Consider the following 7,668-nt stretch of genomic DNA (forward strand, 5'->3'; position numbering starts at 1 on the left):
CAGCCACTATATCCATCATATAAGGAGTTTATAATTCCAAAAATGATCATGTAATTTGTTTTGATTTATTATGCCAATTCAAGTGATAGTACCATCTGCCCACTCAAGTGAAAGTACTGATATGCTGATTATTTTTATGGTCTTCAATACATTTTGAACTTATTGTTACTTAGGTTCACGAAAGAGTGACTATAGATAATGACAATGCCATATGGTTTTCAAAAACATAGAAGAATTTACTTTTCAGTTTCCTTTTCATTTATTTTTGACATCAATAGCTATGACCTACTCTCTGATGACTGGATTTTTTCTTACATCCTTGTTTTCTGGTGTTCACCGTTTCTTTTAAGGTTTACTGTACATCTCAAGCATTTCTGCTGAAGCCATTGAAGTCTAGCTTGATTTATTACCTCTAATCCCTTTTTCAGAAATAATTCACATTTTTAAAATGCTATGAACTCATCTAGCCTTGCTACTTTCTCTTTTCTTCCTGTCCCAAATCCTTACAGATTTGTAACCCTTTGTCTTCATAACATAATTTAACATAATTTCCTCTACTGTGTCTTCCAAATTCTTGCCAAAGCTTTCTTGAAACATTGTGAAAACCACCTTTTGCATATTAAATCTGAAACTGCTCTTTTCATATTTATATTTTTTAGGTAATAAAACTAAGTTAAAAAAATTAGAAAAGGAGGATTAAATGGGTGGATGGCAAGGTAGGGGAGGGAACACAGGGAGAGACAACTAACACTGAAGGCCTTTTGAGAGACTTATGGAAATCTACTTTTGTAGAAGCTTCCTAATATATGAACTTGTATTTAAGGCCTGCTCCATGCACGAGCCCTGGTCCATCTGCTGGAGAGTTTTCAGTTAATTTTTAATTTACTCAACTTTGCTTGTCTCCTTATGGGTTGTCTTTCATTTTTTTTCTAGGCTGGCTTCAAACTCAGAAATCTGCCTGCCTCTGCCTCCCAAGTGCTGGGATTAAAGGCGTGCGCTATCACTGCCTGGCGGTGTCATAATTTAAAGTGTTAGTGTACCTGAGCTACCCCCATGTTCCTCTTTCATCCACTCTCAACTTCTTTGAAACTTCTCTATGTTGGACATTTTCCCTTAGTCATAATCTTGCTTTTCCAACTGGTACTGAGACATTTCTTTCTAAGAAATCATGAGCACCCTGGAAACATCACTTTCTAAGCCCACTTCCCTCAGAGAGTGTGATTTCCAGTGATTGCCTCATAGGAAATGGTGAAGTTGATGTTGTATTGATGGGTCATAAATGACCACTCTGACATGGCACTCTGCACTGCGGCTTTTCATTTTGGTAGAGAAACACATTGTCCTGGTGGATGATATAATTTTGGGTATCAATGGTACCATGAGAGTTTGCAAATTTTATAATTGATGCTGGGGATCTTTTAGCCACTTGGTTTAAAAGTTAGGAGATATGGAGTAGGTACCTATTCATTGTGCACCGAAAGGAAGAGGGTAAGATCCATTCTTCCTTTTGTTCGTATTTAACCCATGAAAAGAACAGCCCGGTGTGGCCTGTAATCAGGCATCAAGCTGTGGCTCTAGCATATGAAGCTTGCATTACTGTGGCTGGAATTCATCATATAGGACTGTATTGTATTTCTCAATCTTTGTGTTCTATAAAATGGTTCTTTTTTTTTAACTTTTCAAGAAAGGTTTACATATTGTATATGTGTGGATGTCTTTCCTCCATGCCTGTATGTCCCCATGCATACAGTGATCACAGAAACTAGACAAGTGTGTTGTCACTCAGAACTGCAGTTAATGGACATTGTTAGATTCCATGTGGGTATTGGGAACAGAACCCAGGTCTTTGGAAAGTGCTCCTAACTGTTGGGCTCTCTCCAGACCCAGGATTATTGGTTTTTAGTGGTTTTGTTTTTAACATCTGAAATGTAAATAAATAAAATATCGAATTAAAAAAAAGGATTATTTTTTTTCTTTAGAATCTACCATAGCTTCACAAATGCAAGGCAAACTAACTCTGAAGACAAACAGTATTTGGAAACTTTCTAGGAGTCTTTGTAGCTTGGCCTCAATACGCAGAGTAAGAAATGATAAGGGCCAGTGGTACTTGTTTTAGCTATATTGGCTCTAGTTCCAGAATCTTGTGATCAGTGTTTACTTGCTTTAGTTAGGACGTCTCTAGCTTAATACTTCTCTTAACCCATGTGCCTAAATTTATTGGAAAACAAACGTCAAGGTATTATTTTTCTACATGATTTTCATGCTCTATAAAGGCAAGTGATAGCTATGGTCTGTCTTCTTTTAACTCTCTATAAGATTTGTGAAAGATTTAAAACAGCTATTACCTAAATTGCACTCATTATAATCTAGTCCAATAGGAAGCTTGTGGATGTTATTAAAAACATAAATTGAGAGCAATTCACTCAATTTAGAAAGTACATAGAGCATTACAAATTACACCTTTGGTAGAGCTAATTCAATTGTGACTATTTGAAACATCCTCCTTATAAAATAAGCCCATAGGATTATAGTTTATACCATATGTCTCACTTTCATATGTTAAAAAGCTTAGCTGAGTCATTGATTTTAAAGTCATGTATGATTTTGAGGAGGATTTCTTGGAGAACTTAATTACAAAGTAGTCAATTTCAACATTGGTAGAAGGGGAGGGTAAATGTATATCTAGTAGAACAATTAGAAACCATTGTTGGTCTTAGTTCTGTTGCGTTATAAGTCTTTATCTCTGTAACACAATGTAAAAGCACACTGTAGAGAGCATGCATTAATTATTAGACTGAAGGATGAATATTTTATATACTAACAAATGTCAGTACTCAGTTGTAGAATTTGATAGGCTTTAATAATGAGAATGTGAGATGGCCCTAAGTTGTTCAAGTATTTCTTTAATTTGATCATGTAGTAAAAATGTTAAAGTCCTGTGGAAATGTGTAAGTACAATATTGAAATCAGATAGTTTTCGCAGTATAAAGCATTGAAAATAGATTTATTATTCCAATTGCCATAGCTATAATAAGATAACTGACTTTGGGAGTCATAAAGAAAGGTGGCTGAGCAAGACACCCAAAGTAATGAAGGCCAAGGAGAAGAAAGTGGCCCAGGACCCCACTGTTGTCAAGAAACAGGAAGCCAAAAAGGTGGTTAATACTTTGTTTGAGAAAAGGCCCAAGAACTTCAGCATTGGGCAGGACATCCACCCCAAAAGAGATCTCACTCACTTCGTCAAATGGCCCCTCTACGTCAGGCTGCAGCGGCAAAGAGCCATCCTCTATAAGTGGCTCAAAGTACCTCCTGCCATTAACCAGTTCACCCAGGGCCTGTACAGACAAACAGCTACTCAGCTGCTTAAGCTTGCCCACAAGTACAGGCCAGAGACAAAGCAAGAGAAGAAGCAAAGACTACTGGCCAATGCTGAGAAGAAAGCTGCTGGAAAAGGAAACATTCCAACTAAGATATCATCTGTCCTCTGAGCAAGAGTCAATACAGTCATCACTTTGGTGGAGAACAAGAAGGCTCAGCTGGTAGTGACTGATGTAGACCTCACTGAGCTGATGGTTTTCCTGTCTGCCGTGTCAAAAGCTGGGGGTGCTCTACTGCCTCATCAATGGAAAGGCTAGGCCCGGGTGCCTGGTCCACAGAAAGACATGCACCACTGTTGCCTTCACACAGATTAACTCAGAAGATAAGGGTGCTCTGGCTAAGCTGGTGGAAGCTATTAGGACCAATTATAACGACAGATATGACAAGATCCACCGCCTGGGGAGGCAACCTCCTGGAACCTAAGTCTGTGGCTCGCATTGCCAATCTGGAAAAGGCAAAGGCTAAAGAACTCACCACTAAACTGGGTTAAATGTGCACTAAGTTTTCTGTACATAAATATAATTACAAAATTTTAAAAAATAAAGAAAAGTGGTTTCTTTAGTTCATAGTTTGAGAGGCTTAAAGTTTTTATCAACTGACCTCACATTTCAGTACAAGAACCTTTGGATATGAACTACATCCAAATCACCACATCAATGAGCCCAGGAATGGCTAAATTCTAAAACACACACACACACACACACACACACACACAATTACTGTAAGAGAGATATGACCAGTAGTGGAAAGAGCTCCAAGTCTTCAGGAAGAGCTTTGATATGGAGATCCACATGAAGTGAGCCATTCTCAACAATATTAGAATATCACACCATTGACTAGCTCTCAGAGATCCACACATGGACAGAACATTCTTCCATGGATTATCAAAGTACTTTCTATTACATGTTTTAAACTTGAGAAGATTTTGAAATTTACATACCCTGTCAGTGGATAGACAGGAGACAGTTATGTGAATTCCTAAGATTTTTCATGATTTTCTTTGTATGATGCAATAGTTAACCAGTTAAGCAAAGAATTGTCACATGGTGGATGTCAGCACTCTTGGGTCTGTGGAGTTTTTCAAATGGTCTCTGGCTCCATATACAATAGGCTGAATGATGATGTGGGTAGCCACATGCACTGTTCTTTTCCAAATGTGTTTGTTTCTGATGTGATTAGTTAAGGATGCCCTAGTGTCATGTGACATTTTGTTAATTAAAATACCAACAGCATGATTTTACTCACTTCAAAGAAATCCATAAAATTTCAAGACCACGTAAAGAATTAATCAACCAGGAAGACTGAGAAGCCATGCCTTCAAAATTAAGTATTTCTATCAGCCTATAATTAATGACAGTTCAGTTTCAGATAAGTACTATGTCAGACAATATACTAGAACCATCAATCAACACAGTTGTGTATAGTGATCTGTGATAGCCACCAATGACAAATTAATACCCTATTCAGACCTGATTCCAGAAAATGTCCACCCCCAACTCTGTGTTTTCTTCTTGGCTTGAACAAATTCCCAAACTCATCCATCGTTATAAGCCACTTTGTCATTGTATTTCCTTCCGTGGCATATTATCATTCAGCCTACTGCTTATGTGAGAGAGTTATCATGAAGTCTCCCACCAAGTCTACCATGATTCATTCAAAAGGCCTATCCCATTGCTCCAGTTCCCACTTTGATCAGAAGCTCTGTAACTCCTTCTGAACTGCACCTCGGCTTTCAACCTTACCCAGTTCTGAGCATAAACCTTAGTTTGCTGTAATAACTTCATGAGAATTAAATTTCATCACTCCGTCTACCGTTGAAACCCACCAGTTGCTATCTGTTACCTTGGAAGATAAAATTTCAATGGGTGATATGACCTGGCTGTTGCTTATGTTTAAAGAGTACCTTCTGTTAACATCTTCTCAACACTACAGCACAGATTCATCAAGGATATATTTTGACCTTGGTTCATATTTCAGGCCCCAATGGACGGTCCACATTTACCACTTCAACCTACCTCACATTTTATTACTAGTGTTCAATTTAGACTTGATATTTATCGCCTGGAGATATATATTTAGGTGAGGTGACTCCTACCCCAAGGAGTAAATAAAGATCAATTTACTGGATACTGAATATCTTAATAGAGAAAAATAAAAGGATAAAAGGATCTGACCAGACCACAATAAGGTTGAACAACTGGGTTAACTATTCCTGGGCGTATCTTACATCTCATTGCTTGTCACATGAAAAAAAGTCCCTTATTTTTAAGCTCTATTTAGTCATTTAATTATTCACAGCTCAAAGCATTTTGAATGATCTAACACCTCAATCCCTGGAATCTAAAATTACTTTCCTCTTGAAATTTTAATAAGCTTTGTGCCTTCCTTAAAATCATACACCACATAGGTCCTTTTCTAGAAGGTTCTCTCAGCCCTGCCACTCACTCCTCTAAGCTTAACCACAATGGGCTCACTGAATGGTTGACATTCTATAGCACTTTTTATAACATTTATTTTGCTCTTGTATTTATGACTTTTTTTTTACTTCCATATACAGATCTTCTCTACACCTCAGTTCACCCAGAATAGAAATAAGTTTCCATTCAGAAACTACAACTTGTGATTGCATTTCTCATATTTAGCACAGTACTGTGCACATCATATTCTTGAAAAATACATTCATAGAATAATAAACAAACAATCATGCATAATATTTACCCTCCAATAAAAAGTTATATAGGAGGAAGATAGAGGAGCAATTCTGTATCAGTCACTCTCATATTGGGAATTTAAAATGATATGTCTTGTTCCTTAACTATGCTTGTGATATTTGCAGTTATTAGAATCTAGAACTCCAGTTAATACTTTTATTTGATTCAAACCCTGTTATCTTGATCTCTAATTGATTATTAAAAATTATTCTCTTTACCAAAAGCTCCCTTATCTGGAAAGGAGTTTGTTTTAACTTCCTTTCTTTTGCTTTGTAAGATTATGCTACTTACATCATTACACACTCCTTGGGGTAGGAGTCACCTTGCCTAAATATATGTCTCCAGGAGATCAACATCAAGTCTAAACTGAACACTGGTAATAAAATGTGAGGTGGGTTGGAGTATTAAAGGTGGACCTTCCACTGGGGCCTGAAGTATGAACCAACGTCAAAATATTTCCTTGTTGTATCTGTGCTGTGGTATAGAGAAGATCTCAACAGAAGGTACTCTTTAAACATCAGGACAACAGCCAGGTCATATCACCCATTTAAACTTTACAGCACTATATGTGACTATCGCCATCCTTATTCAGTGTTACATAAGAAAGCCATAATCTACTTGTTATACTTCTTCATTTAATTCTCATCTTAGATAACTATATCAAAATTTATACCGGCCCTTGTGTGAGGCAATAGTTTATAAATTAGTTCTGCTTCACATGAGTGTGAACCCTGCTGGATGTCAGTAATGAGTAATGAGTCATACTCTACTCTCAACCAGGACTCATCAAAGCATGGTGGGTCGGGTAGGGTGGCAGCTGCTGGGTGAGATGCTTTGCAGGACTGTCTTGAAGCTTTTGCCATTTCCTGTCCTGACTTCCTAAACTCTAGTGCCAAATCGCACATAAGATACATGTCCACACATTCCCAAATAAGACTCATAACAAAGCTTTGACACTTCTGATCAATCTATCGCTTGCCCTGCTCCATCTTTTGCACTCTTTTTCTGTCTTTCTCTCTCTCCTCAAAAGCCTTCATTAACTTAATGACATTTTCCTGACACATCACTTTCCATTGCCTAGTGACTGAAGAGCATGAAACAATTATAACAATGTAAAATTTTAGAATATGATTTTTCTAATAATATATCTTAATATTCTGCCTTTGAGTAGAGTGACTACAGAGTTCTACAAAGACAAATAATTTCTATACAGGGTACGTTCTTCTGAGGAGCAGAATTCATTTTCCTGATCAGAAACTCCAAACACGTTCTGACTGCCTCAGACATTTTAGCTTGAGCTTTAAGTGCTGCCAGAAACTGGCTATGATCTCATTAAACCTTTCCATGGATGAATATGGCTGTCTCCTCCCCCACCCCAAAAAAAATCACAAGTAGGGCTTGGTCCGTAATGTGACTGTGATGGAAGGCTACAGAGCCCTTAAAAGGTGGTGGAGCCTTCAAGAAGGATTTGTGTGTTTTCTTATGAAGCTCCTGCTTTGCTGTTTACTGGGAGAGCCAGCCTATTATTAGGAGTGGTTTTGCCTTCCATGGCTCAATTTCTGTCTTCCTTTCCTGCCAT

General features: G+C 37.6%; 1 pseudogene; it reads left to right on the forward strand.

Moving 5' to 3' along the window:
• Positions 1 to 3,089: 3,089 nt before the first annotated feature.
• Positions 3,090 to 3,868, forward strand: LOC114640569 (annotated as a pseudogene).
• Positions 3,869 to 7,668: the final 3,800 nt, after the last annotated feature.

Source organism: Grammomys surdaster, unplaced genomic scaffold (genome assembly GCF_004785775.1).
Source record: "Grammomys surdaster isolate TR1022 unplaced genomic scaffold, NIH_TR_1.0 125834, whole genome shotgun sequence".
NCBI classification, from domain to species: Eukaryota; Metazoa; Chordata; class Mammalia; order Rodentia; family Muridae; genus Grammomys; species Grammomys surdaster.